The following is an 8,195-nucleotide window of genomic DNA, read 5'->3' on the forward strand; positions in this document are numbered from 1 at the left end:
ATTGGTAACAAGTATATATGTTCTTCAGACTTAGATTTCATATTTTTAAAGACAAGGTCATAATATTAAATATTAATTCAGTAAAGGCATTTCAGAGGAATATGTCAAATACAATGCTTTCTAGTTATATCAACTTAAAAAAACAGGAATTGAGGGGATTACATTGTTTATTGCAAGCTCACAAATTGGCCTTCTGCATCAGGGACAAAAAGAATTCAAGGAAATAGAGAAGTAACATATTGTTTAGATCCTTACCACAAATAGAGGCCTCGGTAGAAGCTCTTGGCAAAGACTAAACCATACTGAATGCATGATAGAGTTATAATATCATGAATAGTCTGTGACATCTTTATTTTTTAATTTTTAAAATTTATTTTGGCCTTACTGAGCATGTGGGATCTTAGTTCCCTGCTGCTGCTGCTGCTAAGTCGCTTCAGTCGTGTCTGACTCTGTGTGACCCCAGAGATGGCAGCCCACCAGGCTCCCCCGTCCCTGGGATTCTCCAGGCAAGAAAACTGGAGTGGGTTGCCATTTCCTTCTCCAATGCATGAAAGTGAAAAGTCAAAGTGAAGTCGCTCAGTCGTGTCCGACTCTTAGGGACCCCATGGACTGCAGCCTACCAGGCTCCTCTGTCCATGTGATTTTCCAGGCAAGAGTACTGGAGTGGGGTGCCATTGCCTTAGTTCCCTGACCAGGGATCAAACCCATGCCCCTTGTAGTAGAAGCATAGAGCTAGAACTACTAGACTATCAGGGAATTCCCCTGTGACATCTTTATACTTTAAAAAGGCATGGGAGCCTGAGTCTGAGATGAAGGACCTTCCAGACCATTAAGCTACATGAATTTTCTTTGTATCAGTACAAACTCCTAAGCACAGGTGTTTCTGTAATTATGATACACTGGGAAAATTCTCTGTGTTCAATGGCCCTCAGACTCATACTTTCATCTCAGCAATCACATGTCAGTCTAACTCCACCCTGTGCCCTTAATCTCTGGTGTTATTAAGAAGCTGAAAACTTCAAGAAGCAGATTGGCAGCTGTGATGTATAATATAGAACATTTCATGGAAAAAAAAAAAAAGCATGGCAGCAGAGCTGAAGTTTACTGGTTGAAATTATATCCTCATTCAGAATCTATCACACTTCCACTTAGAGATTATCCTTGGGACACCTTTGAGAACACCAACAGGTAAAGGTAAAAATTTTTTCCTGAAAAAGAGCTAGAGAAATATAAAGGAGAGATTTCTGCTTCTGATTATAACCAGTTTAAATAATACCGATCAACCCTCTCACCAGAGAAGACTAAGAATGCTGGATAAAATTTAAAATAGAGGTATCAAAGAACTAATGAGAGAATGAGGAGCTATCTGACCAGATTCTCGAAGAAAGGACAGGGATTCAGAGGGCGTGCTTACAGTTGGGGCTGCTTTTGGCTTGACAATTTTTATGAATCTGAATTAGGCAACTGGGAGGCCGAACTATATTTTTGACACTTGGAAGGGTGCAAAAAAAGCAAGGATGATATAGTTTAGAAGTAGGTGTGAACTGGACACAAAATGACCCTTTAATGGATAACAACTCTTCCTCCAAACATCTGAGCAACCCAGGAAATAAATCTCGAACCCTGAAACTGGATTAAGAAAATTCCAGGCATTCAACAAACAAAATTCACTCCAGAGGAAGGTGACATTATCCTGGACCGTGAATTACTAATATAAGATCCATGGATGTAGACAAACATTTGAACGCATGGAAGAATGGTAGGGTAGGAGCAAGAATCTGAATCCAATCTTGCCTCAGCGCCCTGTTCCTGAGTTCTCTTCTCTAGATCCACTCTCCATTTGTATCTGCATAGTCTGTACCTCCGGAGGCTAACCTGTATGAATTAAATCAATGGGCTTCCTTGCTTTCTGTTTACCAACTGGGTTTGGTCAATGGGGAGTCTAGGCAGGAGATCTGAGGAAGGACGGATATTGTGACTCACGAGTTATGTCAGGCTGGCCATGTTGCTCAATAGGAAGTCGTTTCTCTTCTCAAGGTGGCAGATCCTACAGGAAGTACACGATTTCATATTTGTCCCTCATCTTGTCCTTTGACACCTAGAAATGATGATGGCTCTGAAGCTGCTAGCTCCGAGTTCACAGCTCTTTAAAGCTTCTCTGTAACTCCTCTACACCTTTGCAATTAGTCTTTTTATAAATAAACCCATCTTAAATTGTCTTGGAAACAAATCAAGATCATTCTGTCATTTTTGAGAGTGCACCCAAGTACTGCATTTTGGACTCTTTTTGACTATGAGGGCTACTCTATTCCTTCTAAGAGATTCTTGCCCACTGTATTAGATACAATTGTCATCTGAACTAAATTCACCCATTCCCATCCATTTTACTTCACTGATTCCTAAAATGTCAGTGTTTACTCTCCCTTGGACAGCAAGGAGATCAAACAACTCAATCCTAAAAGAAATCAAACCTGAATATTCATTGGAAGAATTGATGCTGAAGGTGAAGTTCCAGTACTTTGGCCACCTGATGCAAAGAGCTAATTCATTGGAAAATACCCTGATGCTGCGGAAGAATTGAAGACAGGAGAAGAAGGGGGTGACAGAGAATGGGATGGTTGAATGGGCTACTAACTCAATGGACATAAGTTTGAGCAAACTCCAGGAGGCAGAGAAGGACAGGGAAACCTGGCATGCTGTAGTCCATGGGGTCGCAAAGAATTGGACACAACTTAGCAACTGAAAAACAAATTGGCTTGTATCCTTCTGAGACTCTACTAACTACCGTGAACTTTTAGAAAATGGAAAACTGATGTAACCTCTTTGAGTTTATTTCTTCATCCATAAAAAAGTGCTGGATTAGGTTAAACTGAAAATCGTTTAAAGCTCTAATGTTCTGTGTTTAAGTATTCAGTTAGAATAGCAGTTCTTCTACCGCAATGAAAAGTATAAAGAATGAAAATACTACTGGGTAACCAGACAGTGGATGAGGGAATGTTATCTTTATAGAAATATTTCATGTAATACATATAGAGTCTAGTTCAGTTCAGTTCAGCTCAGTCTCTCAGTCTTGTCTGACTCTTTGCGACCCCATGAATTGCAGCACAGCAGGCCTCCCTGTCCATCACCAACTCCTGGAGTTCACTCAGACTCACGTCCATTGAGTCAGTGATGCCATCTAGCCATCTCATCCTCTGTCATCCCCTTCTCCTCCTGCCCCCAATCCCTCCCAGCATCAGAGTCTTTTCCAATGAGTCAACTCTTCACATGAGGTGTTCACCATTTTGCAACTCAGTAAATTTGGATTCAGGTATGGATGATCAATAGTTACTAATATCCCTAATGGAGAGATAACCAGAATTATCATGTGCTTCCTGATAGAAAAACAGACCACCAATTATGAGGTAATCATAGCAAAAACAGTAGGTGTGAATCTCATCAAAACCCCAGAATCCAAAGCTGAGATTCAATATCTAATTCCAAGAAATACATAGGACCATAAAGCAGGTTAAAATACTCAGGAGATGCAGTGAGTAAAACCTAGATAGTGGGAAATCTACAATCAAAGGACTCATTTTAATTTTTGCATAATAAGTTACTTCTGCTGTAACTGACGCCAAGTTCATTTTCTAGTAATAACATGATCAAATGTGTCTTAGAGCCATTTCCATTTGGAAAAATAACAAGTGCCCATCTCACCATGCTAACTGCTTTATAGGCATATCTCACATTTTTATGATGAGGACTCCAGGAAGCCAGAGGGAAAAGGTTACCCGATGTCAGATAAGTGAAGTGAAGTAGTGAAAGTGTTAGTCGCTCAGTCATGTCCAGCTCTTTGCAACTACATGGACTGTAGCCTGCCATGCTCCTCTGTCCATGGGATTCTCCAGGCCAGAATACTGGAGTGAGTAGACAATCCCTTCTCCAGGGAATCTTCCTGACTCAGGGACAGAACCCTGATCTCCTGTATAGAGGGCAGATGCTTTACCACCTGAGCCACCAGGGAAGACTCCAATGTCAGATAAGGAGTTAGTAACAAGACCAGAGTTCCAGTATAGAGCTTGTGCTCTTTATTGTAATGGGAGGATAAGACCATCACGTCACATCTGCTTTTTTCATTGTGATGTGAGGACCAGTTCACTTTACAGCTCAGTGAATTTGAATTCAGATATGGATGATCAATAGTTACTACTATCACTAAAGGAGAGATAACCAGATCTATCAGGTGCCTCCTGATAGAAAAACAAGCCATCAAAAACAGTAGGCATGCATAATACAACCAGTTCATTTGACAGCTGCATAAAGTTTAAAAGAAGAAGGATGAGAAGTTAAGACAGTCTATCTGTCAAATTTAAATATTGAAATATCACTTCAAAAGACCATTCTTACTTCTTGTTCTGGAAGCTGTGTACAGTAGCTGTGTTTCCAAACTTCTCCCTTCCAAGCCAGGGAGTGTGAAGTCTTGAGAAATAATTTGAGGTTAAAGTCCACAAGGGTGAATGTGGTTTGTTTATATCTGTTTGATGCCTCTGTTTTGTCTTGATGTTTGCCATTTATTTCATAATTAATGCCAATTTGTTTTAATACAAAAATCATGTTTTGAATTTCTTAATTCTCCAGGAAAAATCTATAGTCCTGGAAAATGAACTTGGTTTCTTCGCTTATCCAACAGCTTCTAACTCTCTCCCCATCCATTTCAGCAAACACCAGGAGCAGTGGTTCTTAGCCATGGGCGCAGATCAGAGTTAACTGAGGACTTGTACACAAATAAAGACCCTTCCCCGAACCCCCACCCCCCACCACCAGAGATATAATTTAAATAAGTTTAAGCACAGGACACCTTCAATATACCTATAGGATTTGATAAGGCAATTTTGTTTACTACTACTACTACAATTAGAATACATGTCTGATATGATGGTTGTTCAGAAACAAGTATGGAAACTGAGGCTAAGGCTAGATTTTGAAGCATCTTCAAGCAAGTTAAGTTCAATTTCATTCTATAAGAAAAGGAGACATTCAAGGGTTTTAAGCAGGGTCTTCTGTCCATGGGATTCTCCAGGCAAGAATACTGGAGAAGGTTGCCATGCATCTTTCTAATCCAGAGATTGAATCCGTGTCTCTTAGGTCTCCTGCATTGTCAGGCAGGTTCTTTACCACCCGCACCACTGGGGAAGCCCATAAGAAAAGGAGACATTCAAGGGCTTTAAGCAGAGGAGTAACGCAATCCTATCAATATTTTAGAAGGAAAACCATGGCCTAATGTAGACGTTTAGGCCTGTACCTAAACCCAAAAGGAAATTAAGATGCTTCTGGAATATTTCAAGCCTGGTCTCAGGAAGGAGCCGTGATCTTGCAGCATCTCAGGTCTCTTCAGGCTGGAATGATTTTTGACATAATCATTGAAATGCTTCTTTTAAAACTATAGTTGCCAACATTTTTGTTTCTATTTCTGTCTTAATAAGTTATAGCAGTTTTAATACAGAGAAATGGTTCTCTTCATGTTTTATGAAAGAAAGGCCAGGTTTTGCTCCATGCTGACAAGTGTCCAGCCATGTTCGACACTTTGCAACCCCCATGGACTGTAGCCCACAAGTCTCTTCTGCTCATGGGATTTCCCAGGCAAGAATACTGGAGTGGGTTGCTATTTTCTTCTCCAATTGCTCCATGTCCCACCCACATATTCATTGTTTCCCAGGCTGTCAATGTGTCTCCTTCTTCTTCCCTCATTTTGACTACAATTCTTACTGTTAAAGGCATCTCTTTAATATAATTTAGATAAACAAATCATGGCAAATACAGAGAGCCACAGTAAGACCTTTTGTGTAAGCTTTGGAAACCCAACTCTGACTACCAAAACCAAAAAATGAATTTTTTTGTGTGGATATTAGAACTCATGCATCAATGCCAGGTTGGCATCCAGGCTCAGAAAAGATTGAAACCAAGAACCCTCAAAGAGCAGGAACTATAGCTGAGGTCACTCCACCAGAGTAATAGCTCTGACTTTGTCCCAAGTAGTCACAGCTATTTTCTGTGACATTACAGTTGTTAAAGACGTAAGGCTTCTAAAATTAATAGTACTGCTTCTTGAATAAATAGATAAATCAATGAGACAGAATAGAATATCCATAAATAGATCAAATTACATAGGAAAATTTAGTATAAGAACCATACTTTTAGAGTATTGGATCAAAGGGACTTTCCAAAAGTGGTATTGGAGTAACTACAAAGCCATATGGAAAAGATAAAATTAGATACATTTCCCACACCATACACCAAGAAAAATTCCGTTTGGATATAAGATCTAATTATAAAAAATGAACAGGGAAGAGGTTCAGAAGTAAATGGTATTTTTGAAGGCCAAGGAATAAAGAAATCCTCCGGAATGTCAAACTTTGTATGTCAACTTATCTGGTTGAATATAATCCAGACCAGAGAAAGAGGTTTGCAAGTGTTTAAGCCCCTATTTTAAAACAGAACTTTTTGCTGCAAGTTCTTTTTCATTGTAAACTTGATAAAGAGATAAAATATGAAAAAAGTGAAACTATATAAGTACTCAATAAATTTATGTGCGTGCATGTGCTAAGTTGCTTCAGTCATGTCTGACTCTTTGCGACCCTGTGGACTACAGCCCACCAGGGTCCTCTGTCCATGGGCTTCTCCAGGCTAGAATACTGGAGTGGGTTGCCATGTCCTTATCCAGGGATCTTCCTGACCCAGGGATTGAACCTGTGTCTCCTGTGGCTCCTGCATTGCAGGCAGATTCTTTACTGCTGAGCCACTGGGGAAGATTTGCAATAAATATATGGGTATATTCTTTTCAACTTAGGAGCAAGGAAATCTTTTAGGACTATGACTCAAAATTTAAAAACTAAAGAGGAAAAATACATAAACTTGGTAACATAAAAATAAAACGTCTTCATATGGCAAATGATACCACAAACTAAAAAGATGAATACCAAACTAGGAAAAAATATCTGCAGCTGATAGCACAGCCCTTAAAATGAGTTTCTAAAAATAGAGGCCAAAAGTCCTATAGAAAAGTGAGCTATAGAAAGCTACAGGCAATTCATAAATATGGAAATACAGGTGTCTTTTACCATATAAAAAGATACTCAACCTCATTCATAATGAGATAAATGCAAATTCAAATTACACTAGTATACCATTTTTCAGTTACTACCTGCATGCTAAGTTGCTTCAGTCATGTCTGACTCTTTGCAACCCCATGGACTGTAGCCTGCCTGGGTCCTCTGTCCATGGGATTCTCCAGGCAAGAATACTGGAGTGGGTTGCCATTGCCTCCTCCAGGGGATCTTCCCAACCCAGAGATCAAACCAGCATCTCTTATGTCTCCTGCATTGGCAGGTGGGTTCTTTACCACTAGCGCCATCATTATTTACTATGTTGCCAAAAATCAAAAACTTTCACAACACATTTTTTTGGTGACACTATAAAAAAAAGGGGGGCATTCATTCATTTCTGGTGGAATGAAACAATGATAAAATATATCTGCAGAGAGAAATTTGGCAATATCTAGCAAAAGTATATATCCACTTACCCTTGTCCTGCATGAGTGTGCTAAGTGGCCTCCGTCGTGTCTGACTCTGCAACCCTATGGGCGGTAGCCCACCAGGCTTCTCTGTTCATGGGATTCTCCAGGCAAGAGTACTGGTAATTCAGTTTCTAAAAATGCACCCCAAGGTTACATTGGTGAAATTATGAAAGACATTTTTACAAGGCAGTTCATTTTAGTACTATTTGTGTGTGTGTGTGTGCTAAGTTACTTCAGACACATCTGACTCTTTGCAACCCTATGAACTGCAGCCCGCCAGGCTCCTCTCATGGTATTCTCCAAGCAAGAGTACTGGAGTGATTTCCCATGCCCTCCTCTTGGGGATCTTCCCAACCCAGAGATCTAACCAGCATCTCTTATGCCTCCTGCATTGGCGGGTAGGTTCTTTACCACTAGTGCTTCCTGGGAAGTAGTACTATTTACAATAACAAAAATCATCAAATGTTCTCATTCAGTACTTGGTTTAATAAACTATGATATATTCACTCAATGGAGTACTATGCAACTATAAAAAGGAAAGTTGACTATCTCTAACCATAATCATATTTTTCTAGTTTTCTGGTTATTTTCACTGGGAGGATAATCCCAAGTCCTATTTCTCTGTTATGGCTGGAATCAG

Source organism: Bos javanicus, chromosome 9 (genome assembly GCF_032452875.1).
Source record: "Bos javanicus breed banteng chromosome 9, ARS-OSU_banteng_1.0, whole genome shotgun sequence".
Lineage (NCBI taxonomy): Eukaryota > Metazoa > Chordata > Mammalia > Artiodactyla > Bovidae > Bos > Bos javanicus.